The sequence below is a fragment of the Sus scrofa genome, chromosome 4 (assembly GCF_054392235.1).
Source record: "Sus scrofa isolate SSC_HxYL_T2T_F1_AM1 chromosome 4, Sscrofa_HxYL_maternal_Yorkshire_Landrace_v2.0, whole genome shotgun sequence".
NCBI lineage: Eukaryota > Metazoa > Chordata > Mammalia > Artiodactyla > Suidae > Sus > Sus scrofa.
In genome coordinates this window covers 101,862,733-101,884,556 of record NC_139386.1, presented here as the reverse complement: position 1 = coordinate 101,884,556, position 21,824 = coordinate 101,862,733, and the positions used below count along the sequence as shown (strand labels likewise).

General features: G+C 43.6%; 1 protein-coding gene and 1 long non-coding RNA gene across 7 annotated transcripts in view; one reads left to right on the top strand and one right to left on the bottom strand.

Moving 5' to 3' along the window:
• The window catches only part of THEM5 (thioesterase superfamily member 5), a 39,024-nt gene extending 18,547 nt beyond the window's left edge, over positions 1-20,477 (bottom strand). Inside the window, exons 1-3 of one of the 4 annotated variants that reach the window (XM_013997133.3) lie at positions 20,367-20,452; positions 7,527-9,136; positions 7,127-7,249 (exon numbers count right to left, since the gene is read on the bottom strand). The gene's annotated coding sequence lies outside the window, so the exon portion shown is untranslated. Of the gene's footprint in view, positions 1-7,126; positions 7,250-7,526; positions 9,137-19,908 lie in introns of those variants that run through there. The other 3 variants (XM_085023094.1, XM_085023096.1, XM_085023097.1) reach the window with 3 other exon arrangements.
• Positions 20,478-20,525: 48 nt separating this feature from the next.
• LOC110260323 (uncharacterized) overlaps positions 20,526-21,824 on the top strand; it is a 90,436-nt gene continuing 89,137 nt past the window's right edge. For all 3 annotated transcript variants that reach the window (XR_014844240.1, XR_014844239.1, XR_002343437.2), the window contains exon 1: positions 20,526-20,876. This is a non-coding gene — a long non-coding RNA (uncharacterized LOC110260323). The remainder of the gene's footprint in view (positions 20,877-21,824) is intronic.

The window sequence follows — 21,824 nt, the reverse complement described above, 5'->3', positions numbered from 1 at the left end:
ATGCTTGTCCCAGGGCCAGGGGTGGGATCGGTCCCCTCCCCCACAGATCAGATGCAAGCTAGAAGGGCTGTCTGTCAGATCAGCCTAGTTCCTTTACCAGAAGATGGGGAGGAAGGGAGCATGGACAGGCAGGAAAACAAAACCAACCAACCAAAAACAAACTCTGAAAAAACGCTTGATGTCCACAGCTATATCTTAACAATAGTCCAGAAGTTTTTGCCCCCTCCCCCCCAGATGAATAGACATCAACAGAGGTCAGTCATGATGGAGGGGGCGCTGAGTAAGCATGTTCCTCGTGTGAAGATCCGGTCTGGGGAGACAGGGGATGAGATGACGACGTAAGAGAGGAGAAGTGGTGCTCTCTCGACTGAGGCTCATTTAGAAGAGCCCTGGCTGAGGGTTTTTACTCCGGAGGCTTCGGAAATGTGGGAAAGTTTACGGGGCAAGTCACAAATGGCTGAGGATGTGGGTGACGTTATGGAAGCATTTTTTTCCCTCACGTTTTAGATGTGGGTGAGGTAGATCTTATGCCTGGATCTTCATTTCAGTACTTTTCCTTTTGTCACGTTTATCCTTACCTACCATGGTGGATTTATTTTTTTCTGAGAGCAGTGAAGTGCTTCAGAGGGAATCAACAACCGGTGGAGTGTTTCTCCCTAGAAAAATTTCATCTGTATTTCTGAGTCAGCTAATGTGCAATTAGAGACAGTTAGTTAATTTCGTAACGTCCATCCCCAGTCCTTTACACTTTTACTCACTGATTATTATTATTTCAGGGTTTTTTTTTTTTTTTTTTGTCTTTTTGTCTTTTCTAGGGCCGTTCCTGTGGCATATGGAGGTTCCCAGGCTAGGTGTCTAATCTGAGCTGTAGCCACCAGCCTACACCAGAGCCACAGCAAGGCAGAATCCAAGCCGCATCTTTGACCTACACCACAGCTCACAGCAATGCCAGATCCTTAATCCACTGAGCGAGGCCAGAGATCAAACCCACATCCTCATGGTTCCTAGTTGGATTCGTTTCTGCTGCACCACAATGGGAACTCCATTGTCGGTAAAATACAGTAACAGCCTATGTTAAAACGGCAGTTTAATCCCTAGACTCTAAGACAACAGATGTGAAGTATCCAAACCTATAGGAATAAGCTGTGTTTCCTACTGTAGCCAGAGATTTGTTTAGATATAATAAAGCTAGTTTTGTAATTTATAGTGCACACACACACACACACATTCATGCACCCACATATTTATTCCTTCCTTTGGTTTTCTGGCATCTCCAAGTTTGTGGTAAAAGTTTCAATGTGAATATTTTCTCTAGTCTGCAATGGATCAGACATCATGCCCATGCAACTTTAAGGAGCTCATTCAAATTTTAGGAGAACCAGGCACTTATCCTAAGAAGGCAGAAAGAATTACTGATACTCTTACAGGGAGTGTATCAGTGTTAAAAAATTTGGAAGGTGGTGGAGTTCCAAGGTCATGATGCAGTGGAAATGAATCTGACTAGGAACCATGAGGTTGTGGGTTTGATCCCCGGCCTCGCTCAGTGGGTTAAGGATCCAGCGTTGCCATGAGCTGTGGTGTAGGTTGCAGAAGCAGCTTGGATCCTGTGTTGCTGTGGCTCTGGTGTAGGCCAGCAGCTGTAGCTCTGATTCAACCCCTAGCCTCGGAACCTTCATATACCATGGGTGTGGCCCTAAAAACCAAAAAGAAAAAAAAAAAAGTTTGGAAGGTGTAAATGAAACTCTTGGAATGGTATTCATAAGACTTATTCAGGAAGGTCAGTGTTAGCAGGCTTTGTCCAATGGGGAACTCAAGAGTGGGTGAGTAGAACAGGACTGGAGACAACTGCTTCTTCTGGGGAAGAGTCAGCCTATGCAGACTGCTGTGGAATTCACCAGAAGCCTTTTTTTTTTTCATGCCCATGGCATGTAGAAGTTCCTGGACTAGGGGTTGAACCTGCACTGAAGCTGCAACCAGAGCCACAGCAGTGACAATGCCAGGTCCTTAACCTGCTGAGCCACCAGGGAACTCCTCACCAGAAGCTCTTTTATGTCAAAAATTTTCAGAATCCAGCTTTACAAATAAGCCTAAACAAACGAAATAAGAAAAGATGATTTGAAGTCAACTGACTTCCATCTGATGGGACTTCTGCTTTCTCTAAGCAGAAATGTATATACAAAGAAAAGCACTTTGATTCATATTTATACCTTCAGGCTATTCACACACTCTCATCTTTCAGCCAAATTAAGAATCAACTTTTTTTTTTTTTTTTTTTTTTTTTAATTTTATTTTTTTATTTTCCCACTGTACAGCAAGGGGGTCAGGTTATCCTTACATGTATACATTACAATTACAGTTTTTCCCCCACCCTTTCTTCTGTTGCAACATGAGTATCTAGACATAGTTCTCAATGCTATTCAGCGGGATCTCCTTGTAAATCTATTCTAGGTTGTGACTGATAAGCCCAAGCTCCCGATCCCTCCCACTCCCTCCCCCTCCCATCAGGCAACCACAAGTCTCTTCTCCAAGTCCATGATTTTCTTTTCTGAGGAGATGTTCATTTGTGCTGGATATTAGATTCCAGTTATAAGTGATATCATATGGTATTTGTCTTTGTCTTTCTGGCTCATTTCACTCAGTATGAGATTCTCTAGTTCCATCCATGTTGCTGCAAATGGCATGATGTCATCCTTTTTTATGGCTGAGTAGTATTCCATCGTGTATATATACCACATCTTCCGAATCCAATCATCTGTCGATGGACATTTGGATTGTTTCCATGTCCTGGCTATTGTGAATAGTGCTGCAATGAACATGCGGGTGCATGTGTCTCTTTTAAGTAGAGCTTTGTCCGGATAGATGCCCAGGAGTGGGATTGCAGGGTCATATGGAAGGTCTATGTATAGATTTCTAAGGTATCTCCAAACTGTTCTCCATAGTGGCTGTACCAGTTTACATTCCCACCAACAGTGCAGGAGGGTTCCCTTTTCTCCACAGCCCCTCCAGCACTTGTTTTTTGTGGATTTATTAATGATAGCCATTCTGACTGGTGTGAGGTGGTATCTCATGGTAGTTTTGATTTGCATTTCTCTTATAATCAGCGTTGTTGAGCATTTTTTCATGTGTTTGTTGGCCATCTGTATATCTTCCTTGGAGAAATGTCTATTCAGGTCTTTGGCCCATTTTTCCATTGATTGATTGGTTTTTTTGCTGTTGAGTTGTATAAGTTGCTTATATATTCTAGAGATTAAGCCCTTGTCAGTTGCATCATTTGAAACTATTTTCTCCCATTCTGTAAGTTGTCTTTTTGTTTTCTTTTGGGTTTCCTTTGCAAGAATCAACTTTTGACTCTCACAATAAAGTATTAGCTCTCCTGGGTAACAAGGTCCTCCACCACTTGGTCATTTCATGGTTCATTACCACTTCCATTGCAGATCCTCTAGGAAGTGAAAGGAGATAAAATCAGAGCTGAACCATCTGGTACCTTTCCCATACAGAAAGTTTTAGTGAGACAGGAAATATAAGCTACAGCTTGGATTTTTTTTTTTTTGTCTTTTTTATTTTTAGGGCCACACTGAGGCATATGTAGCTTCCCAGGCTAAGGGTCGAATTGAAGCTGTAGCTGCCTGCTTACACCACAGCCACAGCAACACAGGATCCAAGCCATGTTTGTGACCTACACCACAGCTCACGGCAACACCAGATCCTTAACCCATTGAGCGAGGCCAGGGATCGAACCTGAGTCCTCATGGATACTAGTCAGATTCGTTTCTGCTGAGTCACAACGAGAACTCCTGAACACTCTTATACCCTACAACCTAGAAATTCCTTTGCTAAGTAAATGCCAAGCTCTTGCCCATGTAGATAGAATGAATAGGAATGTCCATAGAGGCTTACTTTCAATAGTCACAGGCCCACCGTAGAGGAGGAGACAAATCACAGTGGAAATTCTGTTGAAGTAAGTGAGCAAACTAACCAACAAGAAGGCTGAACTTGAGTTACATGAAGCTGCATGGAAAAGAAGTCCCAGAAAAGCACATATAGCACAATCTCTTTTCTACAAAGTTCAAAAACAAATAACTAAACAATACATTATTTAGGCACACATATATTCTTGATAAAACTTAAGAAAATAAAAGGTAATATGGTACAAAGCAATGAAAATCACAAAATGCTAGATCAAGGGAAAAACAGGAGGATGAGATGGAGAAAAGTAATTAGGTAAGGACATGATATTATTAAGCCTCTGGTTCCTGTTTGATTGTAGGTTTCAGGATAATTATTATTAAATTAGAAAAATAAATATATTAGTAAATAAGTACAAAATGACTATTAATGTACTAATAATGACTGTGTGTCCTAAATCAAGAATTCTGACTTACCCAAACATGTGCCTCTGAGGTCTCATTAAAATATAAAAGGATCGGAGTTCCCATTACAGCGCAGTGGTTAATGTTGTGCCACAATCTGACTAGGAACAATGAGGTTGCAGGTTCGATCCCTGGCCTCGCTCAGTGGGTTAAGGATCTGGTTTTGCCATGAGCTGTGGTGTAGGTTGCAGAAGCAGCTCGGATCCTGCGTTGCTGTGGCTCTGGTGTAGGCCAGGGGCTACAGATCTGATTCGACCCCTAGCCTGGGAACCTCCATATGCCGAGGGAGCAGCCCTAGAAAAGGAAAAAGACCAAAAAAAAAAAAAAAAAAAGAAGGGATAAAAATAAACAAAAAGCATTAGATATCTAAATTAACTTGTCTGGGAGTTCCCGTCATGGCTCAGCAGAAATGAATCTGACTAGCATCCATGAGGATACAGGTTCAATCTCTGGCCTCGCTCAGTGGGTTAAGGATCTGGCGTTGCTATGAGCTATGCTGTAGGCCACAGATGCAGCTGGGATCCCGAGTTGCTGTGGCTATGGTGTAGGTTGGCAGTTGTAGCTCCAATTAGACCCCTAGCCTGGGAACTTCCATACGCTGCAGGTGTGGCTCTGAAAAGACAAAAAAAAAAAAAAAAAAAAATTAGCTTGTCTAAGTTTGAAGCTACTGAAGGTGAGGCTTCCAGGACCCCTCACTTACAGAGGCCCTGAGAGAGCTGGGGGTCATGCAGTGTTCAGGGTGCAACCAGAAAGACTTTCAATGTGGGCATTTCTGGTCACCTGCCTTTAGAGATCTGAGGGAAGACACCTGCATTTCCAAGACAGCAATTGAATACTGTGATTTCTTTTCTCATTTAGGGCCACACCTGCAGCACATGAAGGTTCCCAGGCTAGGAGTCAAAGCGGAGCTATAGCTGTCAGCCTACACCACGGCCACAGCCACGCAGGATCCAATCTGTGTTTGTGACCTACACCACAGCTCAGGGCAACGCCAGACCCTTAACCCACTGAGCGAGGCCAGGAATCACACCCAAAACCTCATGGTTCCTAGTTGGATTTGTTTCTGTTGTGCCACGATGGGAACTCCTAAAAGAAATACTTTTGTAGCCAATTTTGCTTTATTTTTCTTAAATGTCTTAAATTGTATAAGCTTTAGGCCTTACAAAACCTAGTTCCTCTACTGGTAATCAATTCACAAAACCACTTTCACAAGGTACACGAGGGAATGCAATGAAATCTCCCTCCCAATATACTGGTCCCCTTCCCAGAGGCAACAGATGTTAATGTTAGTGTGTGTGGCTTTTTGTTATTTATTTATTTATTTTTGTCTTTTTTGTTGTTGTTGTTGTTGCTATTTCTTGGGCCGCTTCCGCGGCATATGGAGGTTCCCAGGCTAGGGGTTGAATCGGAGCTGTAGCCACCGGCCTACGCCACAGCCACAGCAACGCGGGATCCGAGCCGCGTCTGCAACCTACACCACAGCTCACGGCAACGCCGGATCCTTAACCCACTGAGCAAGGGCAGGGACCGAACCCGCAACCTCATGGTTCCTAGTCGGATTCGTTAACCACTGCGCCACGACGGGAACTCCTGGCTTTTTGGAAATAATCTATGCCATACAAATACACACACACACACACACACACACACACACACACAGAGGTATTTTCCCTTCCCTTCCATTTATTACTTTTTACTTTGAAATAACTTCAAGCTTACAGAAAAACTGTGAGACTAGTACAAAGAACTGTTTCCTCCTGAACCACTGGAGGGTAACTTGCCAAAATGGGTGCAAATGGACAATACACAAAGTTACTCACTGTAACACTATTTCCAAGAGCAAAAGACTAAGAAAATATTCACGTCCAGTATTGCCAACTCCAATCGTTTACCCTTTTTCCTTATCTGGAACTCCTCTGGTGTGAGATGCCTGGCTCCCATCACAGCTGCCATTCTCGGCAGATGCTACTTTCTCCCTGTGGGTTCAGGACCACCACGCCCCCACCCCCGCCATTCCCACAAACTCCTCTTTCTCCTACTTGGACTTCCTGTGCTAGGCCACTCCCACTCCACTCAAGCTCCCATACAGTGTGAGGCTGTTGCAAGCCCCCATCCCTGTGGCTTCCTCCTCAACCCCGGCCTACCATGCAGACTCTACCTAGTGGCTTTAGACATACTTAGGAAGGAAGGAAGGGGTGATCTGAAAGGAAGACAAAAAAGGAAGAGAATGGGAAAAACCTATGTTTCTACACTGATGATAACATAATACCTTCATTGTCCTAGATTTTGTGTTTTTTCACTGAATATATAGTAATGAACTAGCTCCATATCATATATAGATTGTCTTATTCTTATTTATGGCACCACAATATTTCTTGTGGCACACACAGTCTAGTTAATGGATGAACTGTGGCCTCTTGACCAGTCTCCCACTGATAGGTATCTATGTTTTGCCAATCTTTTGCTAGTCCAGATAATGGTGTATGAGAAACATAATTACTGGAATGCTAGAGCAACCTTACATGTTGTATACCTATGAGATAAAATCCTGGAAATGGGTCAAAGAGCATATGTCTGTAATTTTGAGAGATGGGGGCAAACAGCTCTCTATCAGCAATGAATGAGTATACCTTTAATTTGTTCTTTGCATGACAGGGAATTAAGAGTTTCTGGGCATGTATGGATTATAAAACCAAATCAGACCCAAACCAAAAACCCTCCAGAAAAAAACAAAACAGAGAGTGGCAGCTTCTTACCTGTTGCCTCCGAGTAGAGGGTCTTCTCATCAACACTTCAAACGTCACAGGAAATATACCCTTTCCTCCTCTCAATTTTATCCAGTTGGCTGTTTACCACAGCAACAGAATACAGGGGGACGGCTCCGCAGGGAAAACAAACAAACAAAAAAAACCCAGCTTTTATCACATTTCTGTAACGTTGAGAGATGATTATGTGGATGACGGAGTGGGTATGCATGACACCTGGTATTGGTGGGTACTGACTGTCTTAGATAAAACCCTCCTTAGAGGGACTGACACTAGCAGCCACTCACACCCCCTTCCCCCCAAGCATTGCTCTCAGGTGTCTCCTGAGCATCTGGTCCCGGACGGCTATTGTGGGTTAGGTTCAAAGAGATCACCAGAGATTCCAGCTCACCAGTGATGGCAGAGGCTGTCCCATCTGGAAGGAGCTGCAAATGGTCCTGGTCAGCTTCTCTCACTTTCTCTGTCATAATCAAAATTTCTCATCCAATCCCTTTTAGAGAAATGGTCACTAGAAAGACACTGAATACCAAAATGCTGGTAACAGCTTCATGTGCTAAGTCAGTGCTGTCCTGCAGAACTTTCTGTGATAGAAACGTTCCACATCTGGAGCTCCCGTCGTGGCTCAGTGGTTAACGGATCCAACTAGGAACCATGAGGTTTCGGGTTTGATCCCTGGCCTTGCTCAGTGGGTTAAGGGTCTGGCGTTGCCGTGAGCTGTGGTGTAGGTTGCAGTCGCGGCTTGGATCCCAAGTTGCTGTGGCTCTGGTGTAGGCCGGTGGTTACAGCTCCGATTCGACCCCTGGCCTGGGAACCTCCATGTGCCGTGGGAGCAGCCCAAGAAATGGCAAAAGGACAAAAAAGAAAGAAAGAAAGAAAGAAATATTCCACATCTGAGCTGTCAATATGGTAGCCACAGGTGGGTACGGAGAACTTGAAATGTGGCTACTGTGAATGAGAAACCGAATCTTGTTTGTTTGTTTGTTTGTTTGTTTTAGGGCTGCACGCACAGCATATGGCAGTTCCCAGGCTAGGGGTCAAACTGGAGCTGCCGCTGCTGGCCTACACCACAGACAAAACAATGGAGGGTCTGAGCCGCATCTGAGACCTACACCACAGCTCACATCGGATCCTTAATGAGCGAGGCTGGGGATCAAACCCGAATCCTCACAGATACTCGTCAGGCTCATTACTGCTGAGCCACAACAGGAACTCCAAGAAACGGAATCTTTAATTTAATTTCAATTGATTCATATTTAAAGTTATATAGCTAGATGTGTCTAGTGGCTACATTCACCTCTGGGAATCCCATAGATAGGATATGACATGGTACCATAATGAAAAAGGTACCACTTTTTTTTTTTTTTGGCTGCGCCCGTGGCATGCAGTAGTTCTCAAGTCGGGAAACAAACCTGCATCACAGCAGTCACCAGAGTCACAGCAGTGACAATGCCAGATGCTTAACCTGCTGAGCCATGAGGTAACTCTGAAAAAGGTATCTCTTTAAAGGTAAATTTTAGTTGGTAGAAACGTAACATACAGTGGGGAGATGTGTATTTCTACAGTACCACCATGGGGATGAAGGAACTACTTCATGTGGAAGAGAAATTATAACTCTTGATTATCCCTCTGCCCAGGTTTTGTTCCCATTAGCTTTTCCTGAATCTCTTGATGGAACAAGTGAACTTTGCTAACTCAGAATTTGCTACAATCCAGGGGACATTAAGTATTCCTGCCTGCCCAGCATCTCCCTTCACTACTAACCTTCCTCCCTTCATTTATCCATCTGTCCCTCCTCTCACGACATTTTCTTATTCACACACCTACACGACTCTTTCTTTGAGGAATCACCCCCATCTTTAGCCCACATAGGCTGATTAGAGTTGACAGCTGACTCCCACTCCTATCCCTGGTGACAGGTAGGCCTGTGGGCTGAAACTTCAACCCTGGAACTTGTGCTGGAGCCCTTGGGGCTGGATTCTTTTTCTGCTGGAGCTGCCAGGCCTGCAAGATACAAAAATGCCTGGTAGCCACTGAGGCACTACATCAGGAAAGGCTACCTGAGGATGAAGCAGAGGAAAACGTAGCTGAGACACAGGCATCATGGAATACCTGCACCCAGCCGCACCTGTCTTCTGAGCCACACAAGCCAATATGTTTTTTCCCTTGAGCTACTGTGAATTAAGAGATCTATCCCTTACAATGAAAAATTCCTTGACTGATAAAATAAAGAGAAAGAAGTGCACAAAATACAAAGTAATAACTATGTTTATATTTTTCATTATTATTATTTTTGTCCCTTATCTTTTTAGGGCCACACTGAGGCACATGGAGATTCCCAGGCTAGGGGTCTAATCGGAGCTGTAGCCACTGGCCTACACCAGAGCCACAGCAAAGCCAGATCCGAGCTGTGTCTTCGACCTACACCACAGCTCACGGTAACACAGGATCCTTAACCCACTGAGTGAGGCCAGGGATCAAACCTGCAATCTCATGGCTCCTAGTCAGATTCGTTTCTGCTGCGCCACGACAGGAACTCCATAATAACTATGTTTATAGAATATAAGTTTCTAAATGCAATTAACATTTAGAAACAGTTAAGTCTGATGGGCATAGAAAAAAGGCTTCAGATCATTTTTCTTAATCCAGTTTTGCTAGACAACTTACTTCGACTTGTGTTAGCGGCAAAAAGATAATAAAGATAAAAGCAAAGTTTAAAAATAAAGGAGAAAACATACATATACAATGGAGAGGCTTCAAAAGCTAAATGGTGGCTCTTTGAAAAGGCTAGTAACCCCTGGCAAAACAGATCAAGAAAAATGAGAGAAAACATAAATACTGTTGGGACCAAAGAGGACATAATCACATACTTAACTGAGGTAAGAAAAAATTGAGAACACTGTAAATAACTTCTTGTCCATCAATTTGAAAACTTAGATTAAATGGAGAAATTTGCAAAAAAAAAATTTGAAATTGGCAAAGAAAGTATTATAAAGACTGAAGAGTTGAATAAGAAGGCACTGAGGCCCTAAGGGGATAGAGAAGCCACACTCAGGAAGGAGCCCAGGTATTTGAATCACTTCAGGGGTGAGTTCTTTACTGACTTTCACAGAGAAAGACCATATGAAAACAAAAACATGTCCATTGATTTAAATAGGTAAAGTGCAGGGGTTGTAATAGTGCTTAGTGTTACCCCAACTAACTTACAATTTAAAAAAATGTCCTTACTTTTGACTTCTAGTTTAACGTGAGGGGAACTTGGCCTGTAAGATTTTGATTATTTTTTTTTTAGGGCCACACCTTTGGCATATGGAAGTTCCCAGGCTAGAGGTCAAATCAGAGCTGCAGCTGATGGCCTACACCACAGCTCATGGCAACACAGGATCCTTAATCCACTGAGTGAGGCCAGGGATTGAACCTGTGTCCTCAGAATACTAGCTGGGTTCATTACCACTGAGTCACAATGGGAACTCCAAATTTTTGTCTTGTATTTTAGCTGTCCTTTTAAAAAATCCCCAGAAAATAGCCATTATTATTACTTACACATAGAGTTTTTTTTTTTTTTTTTTTTTGTCTTTTTGCCATTTCTTGGGCCACTCTCGTGGCATATGGAGGTTCCCAGGATCGGGGTCTAATTGGAGCTGCAGCCGCCGACCTACACCAGAGCCACAGCAACGTGGGATCTGAAACCTCATGGTTCCTAGTCGGATTCGTTAACCACTGCACCATGACGGGAACTCCTCTTTATTTTTTCTTTCATCCTCTTGCCTAGTGGAATTACTCCCCATCTTTCTGAAGTATATCCTTTAGAAGTTCCATAGGTATTGTCCTATTGTTTGTAAATTTTTCTCATTTTTGCTTAAATAAAAATGCTTTTATTTTGCCCTCAATTTTGAACATTAGTTTTGCTGAGAGCATGATTCTAAGTTACATGTTTCATTTAGCACCTTGGAGATATTTTATTATTTTGCTTCCACTGTTGCTGATAAGAAGTATACTGCCAGAGTAATAGTGGCCTCTTGCTTCTAAGAGGCAAGACTACTGTTGTGGGTGTCCTGTCTTTTATTTCTGACTGCTTTTAAGATCTCTTTGTCTTCAGTATTATTATTTTTTTTTTTAGGGTCACACCCGCAGCATATGGAAGTTCCCAGGCTAGCGGTTGAATCAGAGCTGCAGCTGCTGGCCTATGCCACAGCTATAGCAACACCAGACCGAAGCCGTGTCTCTAACCTACACCACAGCTCATGGCAATGCCAGATCAAACCTGCATCCACGTGGATACTAGTCAGGTTTGTCATCACTGAGCCACAATGGGAACTTCCTGCCTTTAGTATTCTATAAAAAAATTTCTCTATAATACCTCAGGTAGGGATTTATTTTTATTTATCTTGTTTGATATTTGTTGTACAATCTGTATCTGGCTCATGATTTTCTTTAGTTCTAGAATATTATCCCTTCAAATACTAGATCTCTTCCATTCATTCTACTGTCATCCTTTAGGACTCTGACTAGAGAGGACATTAGGACTTTCCATTTGTTCTCTTAGCTTAAACTCTCTTTCGTCTTTTTTACCTCTAGGACGCAAGATCAGTTGAGATTGAGGCTTGAGAAAAAGAAGGCAGGAAATAGTTATCTAGGAGAGCAGGAGAGTGATTAGACAGGGAGAAGTGACACATGATTGTCAGGCAACATAAGGGCCTACTTGAGGTCATTAAAAAAAAAAAATCACAATCCCCAAACAACTACCCAAAGATGTGTTTAGATAATCAAAATATAATAAGTAAATTAGGAAATATCTGTATAAGCTTCATGGGGTCAGTAATCCCTTCTATATACTCAGGCTTATTTCAGGAATACAATGCTTGGCATAGCACAGATGCTCAACAGATAGCTGTTGAATGAATATACATGGGATGTTGCAAATAAGAAACCAAAAAGGTCTTTACAGGTTGACTCTAAAAATGAAGAATGTGCATATATTAGGTATAAATATAAAGTTCTTTGGTTAGGCTCAGTACATCAGCCATATAGATGCAGAAGAGGGGAGATAAACAGTTCAGATGAAAGACACAAGGTGTTAGTTGACTATCAGTCAACAACAGTGTGACATGACTACCTAGTGCTAATGTCTTACTCCTAGAACTCTGTACTTTCCATTCTTTTTTCTATAAACGTGGAACTACTTAAAAAAAACGTATTAGTGGAGATCCTGTCGTGGCTCAGTGGTTAACTAATCTGACTAGCATCCATGAGGATGCAGGTTTGATCCCTGGCCTCGCGAAGTGGGTTAAGGATCTGGCATTGCCGTGAGGTGTGGTGTAAGTTGCAGATGCGGCTTGGATCCTGTGTGGCTGTGGTGTAGGCTAGCAGCTGCAGCTCTGATTCGATCCCTAGCCTGGAAATTTCCATATGCCACAGGTGTGGCCCTAAAAAGCAAAAAAAAAAAAACCCAAAAAAGTATTAGTTAAAAAATGAGTTCCCTGGTGGTTCAGTGTATTAAGGACCTGGCATTGTCACCTTCTGGCTCAGGACACTGCTGTGGTGCAGGTTTAATCCCTGGAACTGGAACCTCTGCGTGTCATGCGTGAGGCCAAAAACAAACAAACAAACAAACAAACAACTCCCCCTCCAAACACATATGCAAAGGACAGGAAATGCAATGTGTTTATGTTAGAGGTGGGGTGGTTTGCTTTGGGAGTTTGGAGTCTGGTTGATGAGGGGGTGACTTGAGTGTTCAGAGCTTCTTAGGGTGACAAAACCACATATTGGGATAAATGGTAAAATGAGGTTAGTGATGACAGCCTCCAGACAGAAAGGGGATGAGAATGTGTGAGGGCAGAGGCTTTCTGGGCCCTTTCTTCGCTTCTCCTAATGGTGATGAAGATGCCAGAGCAGGGGCAGTCTTATTAATGGTAATAGACTTTATGCTCTCCCACAACCTGCAAATTTTTTTTTTTTTTTTTTTTTTTTTTGTCTTTTGTCCTTTAAGGGCTGTATCCGCCGCACATGGAGGTTCCCAGGCTAGGGGTCAATTGGAGCTTCAGCTGCTGGCCTATGCCACAGCCACAGCAACACCAGATCCGAGCTGCATCTGCGACCTACACCACAGCTCACGGCAACACAGGATCCTTAGCCCACTGAGCAAGGCCAGGGATCGAACCCGCAACCTCGTGGTTCCTATTTGGATTTGTTTCCACTGCACCACGACAGGAACTCCCAACCTGCAAAATTTATAGAGATTTCTGGCCTATTAAACTGGAGAATATAGCAGACCCCTGCATTATTCTTCCTTTTTCAAGTGGTAATAAATGCTTCAATCTGTTCCTAGTTTTATATTTGATACTTCAATATTCTTTATGAGAGAGTAGCTGTTCCTATGAAGAAAAAGGGTTTTGAAGTCTTGACTCTTTTGAGTAGGTTTACTTGTATGTGAAGGCAAACGTCTCCAGGAGCCATCATCACATTTCTTCATGTGCTGGTCAAAGAGAAGTCTTAAGCCCTTGCTCCAGCTGGGGTTGGGGAGAGCATAGTCCTTATGAATGACGTCCTCAGTAGAAAATGACCTCGTAAAGAGAGGAGAAAAAGGAGAATAACGGGAGGTACCTCCTATTTCATAACATAGTCTCCCATTTTCTAAGACTATCTTGCTGCTTTTGCTCTTTCCAAAAGTTTGTCATTTTGAAACAGAAACAAATTTCCAGGATCACCTGGACCACCCTCCTTGGGAGAAATGGGAGACTTGAGAGAGGGTAAATGACTTGCTCAATGCCATCCAACCAGGATTGGCAGTCAGTATTAAGCCCAGGTCTACAGACCCTCTTCTCTCTCTCTCTTTTTTTTTTTTTAGATTTTTTTTTTTTTTTTTTTTTTTTTAGGGCCACACCTGTGGCATATGGAGGTTCCCAGCTAGAGGTCAAATCAGAGCTGCAGCTGCCAGCCTACACCACAGCTCACAGCAATGCTGGATCCTTAACCCACTGAGCTAGGGTGGGGGTGGAACCCACATCCTCATAGATACTCGTCCTGTTCATTACTTCTGAGCCACAATGGAAACTCTGACATTCGTTCTTTTTTCAAACCTTAATTAAGCACAGTGAGCCTGGCACTGGTGATAAAGAGAGATGAAGGACAGACATTTTCCTCCATGTAAAAAGTGCTCCCGGAGTTCCCGTTGTGGTGCAGTGGAAACGAATCCAACTAGGAACCATGAGGTTGTGGGTTTGATCCCCGGCCTCGCTCAGTGGGTTAAGGATCCAGCGTTGCCATGAGCTGTGGTGTAGGTTGCAGACGCAGCTTGGATCCTGCGTTGCTGTGGCTGTGGTGTAGGCTGGCAGCTGAAGTTCTGATTCGACCCCTAGCCTGGGAACCTCCATATGCCGAGAATGCAGCACTGAAAAGACAGAACAAACAAACAAAAAAACCAAAATGGGCTCCCAATGGAGTACACACAGGAAAGTGGAGCACAGGGGAAAGGTGTTCATTTCAGACTGGAATCAGGGAGGCGTTCTTGGACTTAAGTCTCCATTAGACAAGCAGAAATCAGCCAGCTCGAAAGACAAAGGAACACTCTGTGCAAAAGCAAGGAGGTATGAAACAGGTTTGAGGGGCCTTACAACAACCATCTGAAGGAGGCACTAATTATCATCCACATTTTACAGATGATGAGACTAAGGTCTAAAGCAAGCTTGGCATTGTTTCAGTGCAAGGGGAGGAGCGAATGGCAGAGACACAGGCAAGGGCTGATTGTGAGACTTTTCCACACTTTGCTCACTGCTTTGAATTGCATCATAAGTGCTCTCAGAGGGATTTTAAACAGGGAAGTGACAAGATCAGATCTGGCCATAATGTAAATGATAGTGGGAGTGACCAAGATCAGAATGAGAGGGCTTTGTCTGCAGGCTATCGGAGTAACTCAGATGAAAAATTATGAAGGCATGAAGCAGAACTGAGCGACTGCTAGATAAGGCGAGTGAGGGAAGAGAAAAAAACACAGGAGCCAATCACAGGTTTCTGAATTGTGCAACAGAGTGGGTGACAAAGCTAAATGCCAAGAAAGACAACACAAAAAATAGCAGGAGGAGGTTGGAGAGGATGCATAGTACCCATAGCTTCCACACCTGCTACTTCTCTGCAGCCCTCAGCACTTCTACCACTCCAGTTCCCAAGCAGCAAGTAGAAGGTACAGGGACCCTGGAGGACTTGGGGGACAAAGAGTCACCTACAAAGGAGCTGGAAAAGAAAATGCCTACAGGCACTAGAAAGGAAAACCAGTGATTTTGACCGCTGTAGAAATCTTGGAACATGAAGATCTCAGAAGCTATCAATTCCGTGGCATTTACTTCCAATTCATTACTTATCAATTCATTCAGGTTCAATGTACCTACAACACTTGGACTGCACCCCACATTGCAGGGAGGTGCGCTTACTGTGATGGAAGATGGTTCCAGCCAACCAGGCTTCTGCTGACCTCTGGGCTGGCTCTGATCCTGGCCTGATGGTAAGAATTTAGGGAGCCTGTTTCAAGAACTCTATGGAACTACGAACTTCCTAGCTGAAAAAAAGGAAGTCTCGACTTTGTGAGGGGAAACATGAGTAGGGTGGAGTCTACTCCACTCCCTAGCCCAGTATCTGTACCTTTGTTTTTGGCCTAAGATTTTGGATTGGCTCATCCCGTCAGATCTTCAGCTCAGAAAATTTGGGGAAAAAAAGAAAAAAAAATTTTAACCCACTTATTTTTATTTTTTTTCTTTTTAGGCTGCACCTGTGGCATACAGGAAGTCCCCAGGAAGGGGTCGAATCAGAGCTGCAGCTGAAGGCCTATACCATAGCCACAGCAACTTGGGATCCAAGCCGCATCTGTGACCTAAACTGCTTGCTGCAATGCTGGATCCTTAACCCACTGAGGACAGGGATCAAACCCGCATCCTCAAGGATACTAGTTGGGTTCTTAACCCACTAAGCCACAGTGGGAACTCCTTAGTCTAGTTATTATCTCTCCATCTTAATGCAACTAATGGTAATTTTTTTTTTTTTTTGTCTTTTTGCCTTTTCTAGGGCTGCTCCTATGGCATATGGAGGTTCTGAGGCTAGGGGTCTAATTTAAGCTGTAGCCGCTGGCCTACACCAGGGCCACAGCAATGCGGGATCCGAGCCGCGTCTGCAACCTACACCACAGCTCATGGCAATGCCAGATCGTTAACCCACTGAGCAAGGGCAGGGATTGAACCCGCAATCTCATGGTTCCTAGTCAGATTTGTTAACCACTGAGCCACGACGGGAACTCCGGTAAAATTTTGATACTACATTTCCTCCAAGTTTTCAAAAATGTAGTCTTTCTTAATATACTTGTAATCTCAATGAGAAATATAATTTTTCTTTCTGCTTCATTACTTAAGATTACTTAGTGTTCACTTTCTCATTCCTTAATCTCAGTTATCATTTTCAATAGTAGAAAAATAGTCCTTTAAAATGACATAATTTACTTAACCATTTAAACTGTACATGTAAATTGTTTCCAATCTTTTGCTGCTTTAAATTTACATTATAAATATAGCTTTTTCTCTATTTTGGTTTATTTCCTAAGAATCCAGTCCCCATCATGTAGTGTTTAAAGTATCTGAGTTCTGCAAGTAATCTAACAGTATACAGTAAGTATAATGAGTCATAACCTAATATGTATTGACCAATACATGTCAACTGAAAGGCAGAAGAGGCATGTGTAGGCTTCGGAGTTGTGAATCTGGGATCACCTCATCCATACGTCTCATCCTAAAAGGGCAACTCTAGGTATGATCAGTTCTAACATCCTTTTATGAACCGGTGCGATAGAGATCATAGAAGACTTTCAGGAATTAGAATGACTCCCTTGATTGTGGACTCTCCTATCCGATTTTAACTTTGAAAGATTCAGCTAAATGCAACGAACTTTCTTGAGCCCTACCATATACTCTAGTTCTATGCCAGGAAGTAAGATAAAGAGAGAAGACTTGGGCCCTGTCCTCAAATGCTTGCAGACTCGAATGCAAAAAATGCTACAAGTAGATACAGACACAGAAGGATGGATTTTCAGGGAAAATATCAAAAAGATGAAGACTGATATGGTGACCTCTAAAGGATAAAAAGTTCACTAAGGAAAGAACGGGAGGGCTGCTCCAAGCAAAGGCATAGAGAGATGAAAGAACTGTATGACCTGCATTAAAGCCAAATCCTAGGATTTCAGTCTTCATGAATGTATGGTACAAAGGACAGTAACAAGAGGGGGATGGCAAAGTAGAAGAGGGATGACACCACAGAGGCTCTTTGGCTTTAATGCAGGCTTAGATTTCATCTGTCAAGTCAATGCATCCAAATTTGGGCCAATAGGAAAAATAACTGCAGGTGGCACAAGGACAATGATATATGTATTTTTAAAAATGCATATTCTAAAAGGACCTATAGACAGCACATCACTATCGTGATTTCATAAATGGTATTGCTTATGATGAAGCTACTGCAATAAAATGAGTCTTTAAAGAATCCTGAATGACTTGGAGTTCCCACTGTGGCTCAGTGGTAATGGAACCTGACTAGTATCTGTGAGGATGCAGGTTCAATCCCTGGCCCTGCTCAGTGGGATCTGGCATTGCTGTGAGCTGTGGTGTAGGTTGCAGATGCTTGGATCTGGCATGGCTGTAGCATAGGCCGGCAGCTACAGCTCCAATTCGACCCCTAGCCTAGGAACCTCCATATACTGCAGATGTAGTTCTAAAAAGAAAAAAAAAAGAGTCATGAATGACAAAGAATGACAAAATACTTTTTTTCTATTATGGGGAACCTTAAGGAGTTTCAAGCAAAATGGTAACTTGAACTTAAGTTTTAGAATGCTTCCTCTGGGAGCTCTCTTATGGAGCAGCAGGTTAAGGATCCAGTCTGGTCACTGCAGCAGCTTGAGTCACTGCTGTGGCTTGGATTCAATCCCTGTCCCAGGAACTTCCACATGCAGTCAGCACAGCCAAAAACAAAACAAAACAAACAAAAAAAGAAAGTTCCCTCCAATGTAAAGGATAAAGTATAAGGTGAGAATGGTAAGAAAATCAGTTAAACGACTGTTGCAAAGATCCAGGAGAGATGTGGTCAGAAGCTGAACTAGGTAGAGAGGAATAAAAATAAAGACTTAAGCTATTTCGGACATTGGGACCAAGGGATGTGGAGAGTGACTGATCATGGGGGAAGAGAAAGTAGGAGAGTCTTGGGTGATTCCTGAAGGAAAAGAGGTTTTTGTTAGTGTTTGTGTGCCTACCTGGACACAGAAAGTTGAAGTGGAACTATTAATGTTGGTTTGCGGCATGTTTAGGACCCACGTCGTGAGAAATGAAGATAATGACAGTTTTAGTCTAGGAGATAAAAATAAAGAGATACTTGAAATAAAGGTGCCTGTAAACTCACAGTACAGACTTTGGGTATGAGGGATAAAGGTTAGGGATAATCATTACTTTCTGTTGCCCTGAATAGAAGAAAGGTCTTGCTTGATCGTTGATTATATATTTTTCAAGTGGGACTTGCTAAATTACAACTTTTTAAATGTGTCTGCTTTTAAGATTAAGTTACTGAATCAAAAGCGTGATTTATAAAGTACGAAAGTACTATTAAATATTCTCAACACAGATTACCAAATATTAACATAAGAAACTAGTTTATCTTTGTTGGGAGATTAACTCAGGACAATTTCTTTTCCAAAGTGCACGATGGAGAGTTCCCTGGTGGCCTAGTGGGTTAAGGTCCAAGCATTGTCACTACTGTGGCTCAGGTTGCTGCTGTGGTGCATGTTCAATCCCTGGCCCGGTAACTTCTGCATGCCATGGGCACAGCAAAAGAAAAAGAAAAAAGAAAAAAAAATCAGAAGTGCAAGACAGTATAGGGTTAAAACCAATCTGCACTCTTATGTTTTTTTTGTTTTTTTTGTCTGTACCTGTGGCATGCAGCAATCAGAGCAGGGTACAACCTGTCTCTACCACGGTGACCTGAATCACAGCAATGACCCAAGCCATAGTAATGACAATGCTAGATCCTTAGCCCACTTGGCCACAAGTCAAGTCCTACAATAGTAATGACAATGCTAGAACCTTAGCCCACTTGGCCACAAGTCAAGTCCTACAACTGCTTTTAGTTCTCAAGACATCTGTTCCACCTGTATGTTCTCTCAGTACTTACCATAATACATATATTGTAAAAATTTATACTGTCATTCCTTTCTCCCAAACTAAATTGTGAGCTCGGTGAGGGAAAAGGTTGTTTCTTATTCATCTTTATACTATTAGTAACCAACACCTAACATACTGTTAGAGATTAATTAATATTAATATTTATGTATTCATGAATACATCAATGATCAAAACGTAGGGATATTGGAACAGACAACATTTATTTTTGTCTTTTTTTTGTGGGGGGGGGGAGCCATACAGGCGGCATATGGAGGTCCCCAGGCTAGGGGTCCAATTGGAGCTGTAGCTGCTGGCCTACACCACAGCCACATCACCTCGGGATCCGAGCCGCGTCTGCGACCTACACCACAGCTTACAGCAATGCCAGATCCTTAACCCACTGAGCAAGGCCAGGGATCCAACCCACGTCCTCATGGATACTAGTCGGGTTTGTTAACTGCTGAGCCATGAGAACTCCCCAGGCAACATTTATGTAATACTAAAACCAGAAACTGCTGGTAAACACTTGCATTATCTCATTTAATCTTGTTAAAACCTTTAAAGCTAAGGAAATTTTACCTTACCAACTTTACCAACCTTTAAAGGTAGGAGAAGGCAGGATTATTTGACAAGCAGAGAACGAGGATTAAATCCTTGAAGAGACGTGCTCTTCTCCTGAGCGTATAATGCAATAGTTATGAGCCATATTCAGATCCAAACACACCAAGTGTTTTCTGTGTGACCCTGCTTAAGTCACAACCTTTCTTTACTAATATTAGTAGTTTAGTAAAGAATTAGTAGTTTATTCCTTGACCTGTTGACCTGATTCAAGCATCCTGCACACTTCTTTAAAACAGCACCCTCCTGTCCAGTTTCTTAAGGTTTGAATCTCAAGGCTGAAAGGTCCGGCGACCCCCGACCACATTGACGCCTTTTGGAGCTGACGTTAGCTTTTATTCAGAGGTCAGTTGGCTGAGAAAACGTCTAAATAGATCCGTTATCACAGAAAGTCCCACTTTTCTGCCCACTTTGGCCGCCAGGCGCCGGAGACTCACCCGCGCAGGGGGCCGCGCAAGGCCGGGAGCGGACGCAGGCGCGCGGCGCAGCCCCTCAGCGTGGCTCAGACTGCGCGTCCGGCTCTGAATCGCGGCAAAGGCCACCTCCCCTGCCCGCCCGCGCGTAGGCATTTAACCCAGCGGAGCGGAACGGAGGGCGGACCCTGGCGGCGCGGGTGGGAGTGGGCGCGTGTCTGCAAAGGGCGGTGAGAGGGAGGGGCTTGAAGGCAGGCTGGACGTCGGACTTTTTTTCCTCCTCCGGCGCAGGAGCCACTTTCCTGGCAACTGTAAAGCTCCGCGAAGGCGGCTGGAGAGAGGCGCGTGGGAGCTGCGACCCCGGGGCTCGCAGAGGGCAAGGAGGCCAAGGCGGGCTGGACTGTACCTGCCGCCCGCGGCCCCCAGCGCTCCCAGGGAGGATTCGTTGGCCTTATTGCCCTATTACGCTGGCCGAATTCTGTGCTCTCCGTTTCCAAGTTATTCTCAGGCCCGCAGAAGACATAAGGCTTTCAGGTGGGTAGGAGCGCACCCAGTAAATATTTTCTTGGAGGCCTTGGACAAGCCAGTGGGATAAGGTTGGGGCTGATTTGTAGAGAGCCTTCTGGGCTTAAAGGACATTTATACGCTTAAAAAGCTATTTTCTCTGCCCTGCGCCCCCGCCCCAGGGCTCTTAAGTCTGGCTGTTTCAAACACAAGTGGAAATCATAGCAACACCTGAAGGATGCATTCATCTCTTAGCTTTGGAGACGTATCTGAGCTCAAATTCCCACCCCACCACGTAACACCTTCTACCTTCTTCAACTGTACCTGCCCCTGTTTCTTCATTGCTGGGACAACGAATATATCAAATTTTACTTGTTGCCAAGAACTTCTCTTTCAGTAGTAGTCCCGAAGTTAAGTTACCTGAGGTTACCTTGTATTCCTCACACAAAGAAGGTGCCCCCAGGCCAGCGATGTGCAGAAGTTGACCAGTGAGCAGAATGTTAAAACTGTAAGAATTTGGCTAGCCAAGTCTTTTTTTCTTTTTTGGCTGTGCCTGCCTGCTGTTCCCCGGTCCAGGGATCCAACTGCCCACAACAGTGACCCGAGCTGCTTGCAAGAACAACCCTGGATCTTTAACCTACTGGGTCACAAGAGAATCCCCTGGCTAGCCAATTCTTAAGCCCACCATTATTAAAATTTGAATTATGTGAACTTACAGTTAAATAGGTTATATTTTATTTATTTATTTATTTCCTTTTTTGGGCCACACCTGCACATATGGACGTTCTCAGATTAGGAGTTGAATCAGAGTTGCAGCTGTCGGCCTACACCGCAGCCACAGCAACATGGGAGCTGAACTGTGGCTGCGACCTACACCATAGTTCATGGCAACGCTGAAATCCTTAATCCAGTGAGCGAGGCCAGAGGTCTAACTAGAATCCTCATGGAAACTAGTTGGGTTCGTAAGCTGCTGAGCCA